We start from the raw sequence: 12,587 nt of genomic DNA on the forward strand, positions 1-12,587 counted from the left end.
TCTCCATGTTTGAATCTATCATACTTAGCAGAAAGTTTTCGGGTTCAAGTTTTAAATTTTGTTTTGTTATATTTAAAATCCAATTTCTAATATTTCTCTAAAACTTCTGAGCACATGGGCAAGTCCACCACATGTGAAAATATGTTCCTTGTGCATTTTTCCAATATTTCCAACAGTTGGGTGGTAGGTTGGGGAACATCTTAGCCAGTCTTGCAGGAGGTAGGTGCCAGCGATGAACCATTTTATATAAGTTTTCTTTATACAAGACTGACATGGTTAATTTGTAATTTGTTTGTCAAATGTGTTCCCACTTATCTAATTCAATACTATGACCCATGTTTTTAGCCCAAATTATCATAGATTCTGTGACTGTTTCTTCTTTTAATTTGTAATCCAAAAGATATTTATATGTTTTACTAATTGTTTTCTTTTCCTCTCCTAGCCATATTTTATCTAATTCTTGTGGGGTCATATTAAAGCCAAATTGTTCTCTTATCTTTTTTATAATGGGTTTGTATTTGTGCAAAGGGCCACCATACTATCTCCTTTCCTTTAATTTGTATTTGGTTCCTATTTTTAAGCTCTCCAGTGTCATAAAATAAATCTTTATACCTGACAATATTTTCATAGTCCAATACATTTGGATGTGTGACTGCTTCCAATGTAGATAGCCACAATGGAACCTTTGGGTAATGTTTTTTTGTTATCTTTCCCCAGATATTGAACAACACATTACTTACATGGTGCCTTTGGAAATATGAATGTTGTTTAGATTTTCCATCCCACATGAAGGCGTGCCAGCCAAGTTGGAGATAAAAACCTAATACTAATAACCTTCTATTTTCTAATTTAACCCAATCCTTAAGCCAGTTTATTATAGCATCATCATAATAAATTCAAAATCTGGAAGGCCAAATCCTCCTTTTTTCTTGGCATCCAATAATAGTTTATATTTCACTCTGGGTTTTTTCCTCTGCCATATAAATTTAGGTATACATTTGTTTGATTCTACAAAAAAAATTATTTTCCAACTTGACTGGCACTGTCTGAAACAAGAACAACAATTTTGGCAAAATATTCATTTTTACTATCGAAATACATCTCAATAGCGATAACTGCAATTTGGCCAAATTATCTAAATCTTTAACTATTTGCGTTATTAACTTATCATAGTTATCTTTTTTAATTGATGAACATCTAGCAATCAACCAGATCCCTAAGTATTTTACTTAATTTACCATCTGCATACCTAATTTATTTGCTAGTTCTTCCTTCTGCTCCTTTGTACAGTTTTTTGTTAACACTTTTGTTTTTTCTTTGTTAATTTTTAACCCTGCCACCTTTCCGTATTCTTCTATTTCTTTTAGTAGTATAGGGCTCGCTTCTAAGGGTTCTTCTAATATAAATGCCTTATCATCTGAGAATGCCTGGAGTTTATATTCCTCTTTTTTAATTTTTAGTCCTCTAATCTCTTGATTTTGCCTAATTTGTACTAAGAGAGTCTCTTCTGCCAGTATATACAATAGAGGAGCTAGGGGGCAGCCTTTCTTACTCCCTTATTTATCTTTGTGGTATCTGTATTTTCCCCATTTATTAATATTTTTGCGGTTTGCATGTTATAAATTGTCTTAATGAATCCTATAAAATTTTCACCAAATTTCATGCCCATCAGTTGTTTAATAAGGAAGCTTCAATTCAGGTTGTCAAATGCCTTCTGGGAGTCTAAAAATATCAATGCCATTGTCTTGGTTGAGTATACTTCATAATATTCTAATATATCCATAATGGTTCTTGTATTTGTTTTTATTTGCCTATGGGGGAGGAAGCCATTGTGATCAGTGTGGATAATTCTACTTAATACTCTCTTTAATCTTTCCGCCAATATTGTGGTCATTATTTTGTAATCTACATTTAAAAGTGATATTGGTGTATAGTTTTGAATTTTTTGTGGGTCTGATTGTTCTTTATAAATAAGGGTAATATGTGCTTCCATTCATGATTTAGGCATGTTAGCATTCTCCAGGGCTTCATTGTACAAGTCCACCAATATCTCCTCTATTGTTATATTTATAATACTTAATTCACGTGTCTTGCTTTCTCAATTATAAGTGCTCCTTTGCAATTATATGTCACTGTGGACAAACGCATACGGACCTTCCCAAACAGGAAACCCTGGATGACCAGCGAAGTCCAGACTCTGATCAGGGCCCGTGACCTGGCTTTTAGAGCAGGTGACACTTCACAGTACAGCACTGCCAGAGCTGAGCTGAGAAGGGGCATCAAACATGCCAAGGAGATGTATAGGAGGAAGGTTGAGGGCCACTTTACTGATAGTGACCCACGGCAGATGTGGAGGGGGATACAGGCCCTGACCAACTATAAAGGCCAGGGCCCAACAAACAGCGAGAGCAGTAGCACTCTAGCAGAGGAGCTAAACCACTTTTTTGCACACTTTGAGACCACCAAGAACCTGGACATACTGTTTCACAAGGACCACGACGCTGCACCTCTCTCTCTTCAGGTGCATGAGGTGAGAAAAACACTGAGAGCAGTAAATCCCAGGAAAGCTGCTGGGCCTGATGGCATTCCTGGTGCAGTAGTTAAAGGGTGTGCTGACCGGTTGGCAGAAATACTTACAGAGTTGTTCAATCTATCTTTAACACATGCCATCATCCCACAATGCCTGAAGGCCGCAACCATCGTCCCCGTTCCCCAAAAAACAAATATAAACACTCTCAGTGACTATAGGCCCATAGCATTAACAAGCTCCATTATGAAGGTTTTTGAGTGACTAGTTTCACAGCACATCAGAGACTGCCTCCCGCCCTCCTTTGGTCAACATCAGTTTGCTTATTTAGAGCAAACCGATCTACAGAGGATTCTGTGGCCATCACACTTCATAGAGCGCTGAGTAATCTGAAGAACAAACAGCTATGTGAGGATGCTCTTTGTGGAATACAGCTCTGTGTTTAACACTATCATCCCAGATATACTACTAACCAAACTTTATAATCTGCAGGTCCCCATCCCCACGTGCCCCTGGATTAAGAACTTTTTGACAAACAAACCACAGTCTGTTAGACTTGGCCCCCACCTTTCTTCCACTATTACACTCAGTACTGGTTCCCCCCAGGATTGTGTCTTGAGCCCCCTGCTATATGCCTTGTACACCTTTGACTGCTCACCAAGCCACGCAACAAACACCATCATAAACTTTGCGGATGACACGACAGTGATTGGTCTCATCTCTGGAGAGGATGAGATGGCATGTAGGGCAGAAGTAGAGAACCTGTCTGTCTGGTGTTCGCAGAACAATCTGTCACTGAATGTCCATAAAACCAAAGAACTGATTATGGACTTCAGGAAACATGGACAGGACCATGCCCCACTCATCATCAACGGAGAACGAGTGGAAACTGTCCCTACGATCAGATTCCTTGGTACCCATATGTCAGCTGATATGTCCTGGTCCCCTAACATCAAGGTCATAGTGAAGAAGGCTCAGCAGTGGCTGCACTTCCTGCAGGTTCTCAGAAAAAACAATCTGGATAAGAAGCTGTTGCTGGCTTTCTATAAAGTCTCTGTAGAGAGCACTCTGACATATTGTCTGGGTGTGTGGTATGAAGGCTCCACAGCTGAGGACAGGAAAACTGTACAGAGGGTGATAAACACAGCTCAAAAGATCATTGGTTGCCCTCTGCCCTCCTTGGAAGACTTAGCCAGGTCCCACTGCCAAAGCAGAATCAAGGCCATCATAGAAGACCCCTCACACCCTGGCAATTATCTTTTTGACCTGCTGCTATCTGGACGGCACTTTAGGTCAATAAAATCCCACATCACTAGACTAACAAATAGCTTCTTTCTCTGGGCCATCCGAACTGCAAATAAACACAAAGTCACAACCTTATTAAGATGTGAAATCTCAATACCTCATTCAGATGTATAATAACATATTACAGTACAATCCATCTCTTGTGTATTATATTCGGCAAAGCGTCACAGTCAGTGTTGGATGTATATTTTGTGTATATTCGTAGATATTGTACTCTCAAATTGCAAATGGAGATGTGGGTACTTTATTTTTCTTATCTTCATTTTTAAGTGCTCTGGTTTTATTGTATTGCGGCCAGTTGCTGGGGTGCATCCACAGTTTCGTTGTACTTCTATATCAGCCTCAGTGGTGCAGTGGTTAGAGTGTAGTATTGCAGGCTACTTTTGCTGACTGCTGCCTGCCTGCAATTTGGCAGTTCAAATCCCACCAGGCTCAAGGTTAACTCAGCCTTCCAACCTTCCGAGGTGGGTAAAATGAAGACCCAGATTTTGGGGGGCAATATGCTGACTGTAAACTGCTTAGAGAAGGCTGTAAAAGCACTGTAAAGCAGTATATAAGTAAGTGCTATTGCTGTTACTAATATTGCTTTACTAGAAGGGTACTACTACCTGTGAACGGGAGTTTTAAACTATAGGTAGTCCTTGGCTTACAACAGTTTGTTTAGTGTTGCAAATGGCACTGAAAAAAGTAGCTTATGACTAGTTTTCACACTTACAACCTGGTGTAGCATACCCATGATATGTGATCAAAATTCAAATAATTGGCAATTGATTCATACCTATGACCGTTGCTATGTCCCAAAGTCATGTGATCCCCTTTTGCAACCTTCTGACAAGCAAAGTCAATGGGGAAGCCAGATTTACTTCACAACAGTTTGACTAATTTAACAACTACAGTAATTCACTTAACAACTGTGGGAAGAAAGGTTGTAAAATGCGGCAAACTCACTTAACAAATGTTTCACTTAGCCACTAAAATTTTGGGCTCAATTGTGGTCATAGGTCAAGGACTATCAGCACTGCTTGTTGAATGTAGCCCTGGTTAATTTAAATTGGATAACGTCTAGCTCTGGGGCTACCTACGTTAGCTTCATTTGAAAATTGGGATTATAGATTCAGGAGTTCAGTTTTTCACTTCAGGAGTTTTTCTTCAATTTACAGGGTTGTGTAAAAGACAATGTCACCCTGAAATGTTAACTTTAGATAATCCTCAAGATGGCTTTGTCATTGTGAACTGTTACCTTTAGATTAAAAAAGAGATAGTGCAAAAATTGGGTAGGTGAGTAACAGAGTGGCATCTGTAACAATGTCAAGACTATGCTTGAAATGGAAAATGTATTTTGCTTCCAATTCGGAACAAAATATATTTACTAGGAATACAGGTGAAACTCGAAAAATTAGAATATTGTGCAAACGTTCATTTATTTCAGTAATGCAACTTAAAAGGTAAACCTAATACATGAGATAGACTCATTACATGCAAAGCAAGATTGTTCAAGCCGTGATGTGTCATAATTGTGATGATTATGGCTTACAGCTCACAAAAACCCCAAATCCACAATCTCAGAAAATTAGAATATTGTGAAAAGGTTCAATATTCTAGGCTCAAAGTGTCCCACTTTAATCAGCTAATTAAGCCATAACACCTGCAAAGGGTTCCTGAGCCTTTAAATGGTCTCTCAGTCTGGTTCAGTAGGAATCATGATCATGGGAAAGACTGCTGACCTGACAGTTGTACAGAAAACCATCATTGACACCCTCCATTAGGAGGGAAAGCCTCAAAAGTGCTGCATCAAAGCACATTAATAGATAGTTATGTGGAAGGGAAAAGTGTAGAAGAAAAAGGTGCACAAGCAGCAGGGATGACCGCAGCCTGGAGAGGAGTGTCAGGAAAAGGCCATTCAAAAGTGTTAGGGACATTCACAAGGAGTGGACTGAGGCTGGAGTCAATGCATCAACAGTCACCACACACAGATGGATGCTGGACATGGGCTTCAAATGTCGTATTCCTCTTGTCAAGCCGTTCCTGAACAACAAACAACGTCAGAAGCATCTTACAAAGAAAAACAAAACTGGTCTGTTACTCAGTGGTCCAAAGTCCTCTTTTCTGATGAGAGCAACTTTTGCATCTCATTTGGAAACCAAGGACCCAGAGTCTGGAGGAAGAAGGAGAGGCACACACTGCAAGATGCTTGAAGTCCAGTGTGAAGTTTCCACAGTCTGTGTTGATTTGGGGAGCCATGTCATCTGTTGGTGTTGGTCCACTGTGCTTCATTAAGTCCAGGGTCAATACAGCCGTCTACCAGGAGATTTTGGAGCACTTCATGCTTCCTTCCGCAGACCAGCTTTATGGGGATGCTGACTTCATTTTCCAGCAGGACTTGGCACCTGCCCACACTGCCAAAAGCACCAAAACCTGGTTCAATGACCGTGGGATTACTGTGTTTGATTGGCCAGCAAACTCGCCTGACCTGAACCCCATAGAGAATCTATGGGGCATTGCCAAGAGAAAGATGAGAGACATGAGACCGACCAATGCAGAAGAGCTGAAGGCCACTATTGAAGCATTCTGAAGGCCGCTATTGAAGCATTCTTCCATAACACCTCAGCAGTGCCACAGGCTGATAGCTTCCATGCCACGCCGCATTGAGGCAGTAATTGCTGCAAAAGGGGCGCAAACCAAGTACTGAGTACATATGCATGCTTATACTTTTCAGAGGTCTGATATTGTTCTATGTATAATCCTTGTTTTATTGATTGCATGTAATATTTTAATTTTCTGAGATTGTGGATTTGGGGTTTTTGTGAGCTGTAAGCCATAATCATCTCAATTATGACACATCACGGCTTGAACTATCTTGCTTTGCATGTAATGAATCTGTCTCATATATTAGTTTCTCCTTTTAAGTTGCATTACTGAAATAAATGAACTTTTGCACGATACTCTAATTTTTTGAGTTTCACCTGTATTCCACTGGAGTATTCTGACGTCACTGCAGAACAACATTTAAACAACTCAGCTATTCCATATTCCATATTTTGTGGGAAGAATATTTGAAAATTTTTAAGCGTTCTTGCTGTGGGAAAAAATGGGAAGTCAAGCCTATTGTTTTTCACCCTAGGCTCCCAAACATATCTAGTGTTGCAATGATCCTTGATGCTACCAACCAACTTTCAGACAAATTGCCCAAAGAGATTATGTTTAAAACTTTTGAAAACTCCCACTATAAAAACTGTACGGAAACAATTTATTTTTATTCTAGCACTCCAACATTCTTCTTTTTCCCCTTAAAGTATTCTAATCGAAAGGAATGTCAAGAGAACTTACTGTTCTTTTTTAAAAGAACATCATAAATTCTCCCACTTTACTTTCAAATCAGTTATTTCCTCCAGGGCAAGCTGGTGAAAGTCACATAGCTGGACACAAACAAACACCAGTTCATTCATTGATTGAAATGAACTTCTTTCAAAATGTTTTATAACAAGCAACTTAATAAACAGTGCCTATTACTATTTGCCTTCATCAATTGAGGTTTTGCTGAAGACATTATAGGATTCCCATGATGTATAAATGAAATTCCCTAATCAAAATCTGAGAACTTAGTGTGACAAATCTTTGTTGACTCCTGGTTATTACTACATTGCTTTCAAACTTAGAGATTATACCATAAAAAAAGTCTGCATTATACTCCAGAATTTTAATAGACACTGTTATTACATTGGTTAGTTTGTAATTGCTGGTTCCTCTTTTCTCCACTTTTTGATGATAGGTGATACAGGTTGTCCTTATTTAGCAACTGCCTTGTTTAGTGTTTAGCAACTGTTTAGTTTGAATGGTGGTGTAAAAGTAACTTTGTGACTGGTCTGGGCATTTGCAACCATTGTAGGTCTGCAAAGCAAGCAAAACTGAAATATGATAATAAAATCATGATGTTTCACTTAGCGATTATTTTGCTTAACTACTAAGTTGCTAGTCTCAATTGTCGCTAAACGAGAACTACCAGTATTTGCTCTCCCATCAGTCAGCTGCCATTTCACTATCTCCAGACTTCTCAAAGGGAACACATAAAGATTGGGCAGTTCAGTAGCTAGCTCCATTAGTACCGGAGGTACTGTGATATACCAGGACTGTCAAACTCCCAGGCCGCGGGCTGGATGTGTCACATGTTGGCTACACCCACACCCGGTTTAGCGAAAGGGAAAAAAATCCCGATATGTTGGCTACACCCACACCCGGTTTAGCGAAAGGGAAAAAAATCCCGATATGTCACTTGACACCGCCCTGACGATGTGAGTTTGACCTCCATGGGATATACAGTGTATTCATGAAGTATTCAGACCTTCTTCACTCTCATCAGATACAGATAATCAGAGTTGAAAGGGACCTTTAATCTTTCAGAATTTCTTCAATTCTCGCTGTGTATATATACTTTTCTGATATCTTGTTTCACTTACACTTTTTCATTTTCTGTGCAGCCACAGTAACTTGTTCCACTGTTCTCTCCCCCCTCCACGCCTCATTTGAAATGTTTGGAATTATGCCTTTGTAAATTAGTACCTCTGGAATGTGGGAAGTGGGAAGTGAGAAATATGACTTAGGGTCAATCGAGAGTAGGCAACTGAGAAGAGCTATTGCCTTTAAAAGGGGATGCTGCTCATGAGAATGTCAGACTGGCAGAGAAGAAAACTAGAAAACACAAAAGCCCATAGAAATTGTGAGCCTAAGAAGACAACGTGTTGATTGATGAGAGATTGTTTTGTAATTGTGAATCTGAATAGATAAGATGGAAGTGGGGAAGCTCTAATTTAGTTCAGCTAATTATAATGCCTGGGAGGTCCTAGGCCTGTGATGATGAACCTGTGGCACACGTGCCAGAGGTGGCATACAGGGCCCTGTCTCTGGGCATGCACACGTTGCATTTTCGGATGCGTACATGTGCGCTTTGGGCACTTGGTGCCAAAAAGGTTAGCCATCACTGTCCTAGGCTGTAAACAATATATGGAAATGGAGAAAGGGAAGTGCCACTGCCAGGGGAATGGCAAGTTCAGGCAGTTTAATTTGCAGAAGGAACACGGTTGTGGAAAATTTTCCAGAAAGGACTATCTCTAGTTTCTTGGGCTATAAAGGTGAGGGGACGAGGGAGGAGGGGAAAAGAAACAAATGTACCTTCAGATTCTGTTAATGTAACATTACAATAAAGTAGAATTAGTTTATCTGGATTTGCTCTGTGTGCGAAATATCCCACAAGGATGACCTGGGATGGAAAACATGGTGGGGGAGGGGGGATGGAATTATCCTGTCATTTTTATTGTAAGACATTCTACAGGGGGCTGCCCTTAAAGACCATCTTCAAGGGGAGAAGAGAAATTACTATTTCAAAAAGTGTCAGAATTGAACTGTAAAACAATAAAAAGGGTAAAGTCTCAATGCAATTTCCTATCGATTTTAGTTTTGAGCCTTGAACTGTAGTTATTGTTTTCTCCACCTCAACAGTAAGTTCTTCTCCTCTCCTGTTCTCACTCATTGATTTATCACATTAATACTTTACACCTGTGGAGATTCTCAGTCGTGCAGGTCATAGTTGTTTGAGAGGTGCTTTCCCCAAAAGGCAATTGCAATGTTTTTTTTCCTTGAGGAAGACTTTTCACCTCTTATCCAAGAAGCTTCATTGGTTCTGGCAGGATGGTGGGGGTGATGGAAGGATTAGTTCTGACAGGATTGGAAGGGCGTTTCCCCAAGTGTCCTCAAGAGCTCTCAAGGAGAATGCTAAAGAAATATGATCCTTCCAACCCCCCTGTCAGAACATTCCGGTTGCCTTTTGGAAAAAGCACCTTTCTATGACCTGCATGACTGAAGAATCTCCACAGATGTAAAGTATTAATGTGATAAATCAAGGAGTGAAAACAGGAGAGGTGAACTTATTGTTGAGATGGAGACAACAATAATTAGAGTTCAAGGCTCAAAAGTAAAACCTATAGGAAATTGTGTTAGTGTATCAAAGAAAATAACACATTGCTTTCAGGGGGATATGTTTTAAAAGGGACACAAATAAGAAATCACTATGTTTAGTGTTGGCACTCAGTACATTTTGTGTCTGATTGAATAATAAAGCATCTTTTGCAATGAAAGCCTTATGCCTGGCTGCTACCATCTTGCATAAGTGAATGGGTGGCAATGGCTTATTTCTCTTCCTCTTGTGGCTGAACTTTTGAACAAATTGTATCCTTTAATTCAGTGCTTCCCAAACATTTTCCTTTATTATTCCAAACTGCTTATTGGAAAGTCTTTATTTAAATGTCCGTGTTTGATTGGGTAGTGGGTTTGAGTGCAGTTTTCCAACCCACTTTTTTTGGGTAATGACCAGTTTTTGGTTCCACTTTTTAATTGATACATTCTGGTCATGAGAATCATCCTACCTGGTCTTTATTATGTTTACCAAATCCTCTTTGAATTTCTGTGCTAAGAGCCCAAGCTCATCCTCTCTATTTCCCATATTTTGAGCATGAAGGTATAGATAGTGAAGTTTATGAACCAATGTTATGTCTGATTTTCAATGACTGGTTTAAGAAGCTCTATTAAGCACTCCCCCTTGTGTAGGACAAGGTCCTTAATTTCTCAGATCCTTAATTCAGGCTTTTCCATTTCCATTTCTCAACAGGATGTAGTTTGAATAGCTTTTAATTATTTTAATCATTATCCTTAGGCCAAATACATTTTTACCAGTCCTGGTTAAGTGAATAACTTAGAACTCTGGCTGCTACTGCTGTATCTGATGGTCTAGACCAGGGCTTTCAAACTTACATTGTTACATCATCATCACATGATGTATCGTGACTTTTCCTCCTTCGCTAAACCAGGCGTGGGCATGGCCACCGCGTGATGCATCTGTCCCATGAGCCACGAGTTTGACACCCCTGGCCTAGACCTTTCTTGTGCAAGGGGCCTAGTCTTATCTTCTCTTCCAAAGCTGCTTTTGCATCTTGGTGTTCTTTCCACCTTTTATTCTTGAGTCACACATGCTGGCAAATGTCAATGAAATCCCCCAAATCCCTCAATCTACTTGTAGTCTTTAACTGCTGTACAACTCCAGCAAGCTCCTAAGAGTCTTGATTCCTTCTGTTTATTTATTTGTAAAATTTATTGGCTGCCCTCCTTACCTCAGGGTAACTCTGGGAGGCTTACAAACATAAAAGATAAAAACTGTACAAAGCTTATATATATATATATATATATATATATATATATATATATATATATATATATATATATATATATATATATAGATAGATAGATAGATATAGATAGATAGATAGATAGATAGATAGATAGATAGATAGATATTATAGATATAGATATAGATATAGATATAGATATAGATATAGATATAGATATAGATATAGAGATATAGAGATAGAGATAGATAGATATATAGATAGATAGATAGATAGATAGATAGATAGATAGATAGATAGATAGATAGATAGATATAGAGAGAGAGATATAGATATAGAGATATAGATATTAGATAATAGATATATAATGTATCTATCTATCTTCTATCTATCTATCTATCTATCTATCTATCTATCTATCTATCTTCTACTAGAGAGAGCAGAAGTGGTATCTGTTATTAATCTTCAACCATCTCTATTGTGATTCTTCCCCACTGGAGCTCCAAGCTAACTGGCAGACCCAGATCTTTAGGATCTTACTAAAGGTCAGGAAGATTGGAAGTGACCTCACTGGGGGGGGGGGAGGGGGAGGGCAAGATGCTTCAAAGGGCAGGTGCTGTTCATCTAAGAACTTTCTAAAAACACAACAAAATTTGGTTTAGTATAATAATCTTTTAACTTAACTGTGAAGAAGAATTCAAAGGCATGTATCTTGCCATGTATTGTGCAATCATTTACAAGTAAGTGGAGTTTATGAATTATGAACATTTTGAAGATTCAAATGTTGGAGTAGACAGAGCTTAATCTGAATGAAGCTGGTTCTAACCCTGCATCCTCTTGCAGTAATGGGAATTGCCAGCATTCATTTGTCCCCTGCCTCCAAGAATCCTTGGTATTAAGTAGAATAATCCTCATTCTAGCTCCTTCCAGATTAAGGTTTTCTCACATTATCTGATGTAGTTTGTGAATGATACAGCTGATACCCATAAAAGTATCTGCTAAAGCAATTTATCAGCTTGAGAAAAGCTGATATTTAAGAGATGATGAATATGAATGTGTTTAATGAACATTAATACTACCTATAGCTTTGAGGTTGATTTTGAATTAGAAAATGCCAGGTTTAACCAATCACATTATTACTTAAGTCCCATTGATTTAAAAGGAAACTCAACAACTAATTTACAAGGCAGTCCTATATTCAAAAGTGAATCATGTTAAAATCAATTAGGTTTATACCCACTACTATTGTTGGTGTTGAGCTCTTTGCTTTGTTTTCTTTTTTCAGATATTTCATTACCACTGTAGGTAACATTATCAGCGCTCTGACATGGGGAAATGAGGTTGTTAACTGTTTATATATAGCAGCTTGTCCTATTATCTTTGAATTGTGGGCTTTCAGCAGAAAAAAAAAAGTTTGGGTGGAGGTTTGCCTGAATATGAATTTATTTCATTTGTGTTCATTCTGAAGCATTTTGCACCCATGCTTTGTTGCTGTAGTGAAGAACACATATAGCTCAGGGAGAGTTCTTCATATGTGTTTGAGGTCAGCTCTTATCATCCATAGTCAATGTGACCACTGAAAG

Source organism: Notechis scutatus, chromosome 5, assembly GCF_049901735.1.
Source record: "Notechis scutatus isolate UNSWTSFEM ecotype Mainland chromosome 5, rNotScu1.2, whole genome shotgun sequence".
NCBI classification, from domain to species: domain Eukaryota; kingdom Metazoa; phylum Chordata; class Lepidosauria; order Squamata; family Elapidae; genus Notechis; species Notechis scutatus.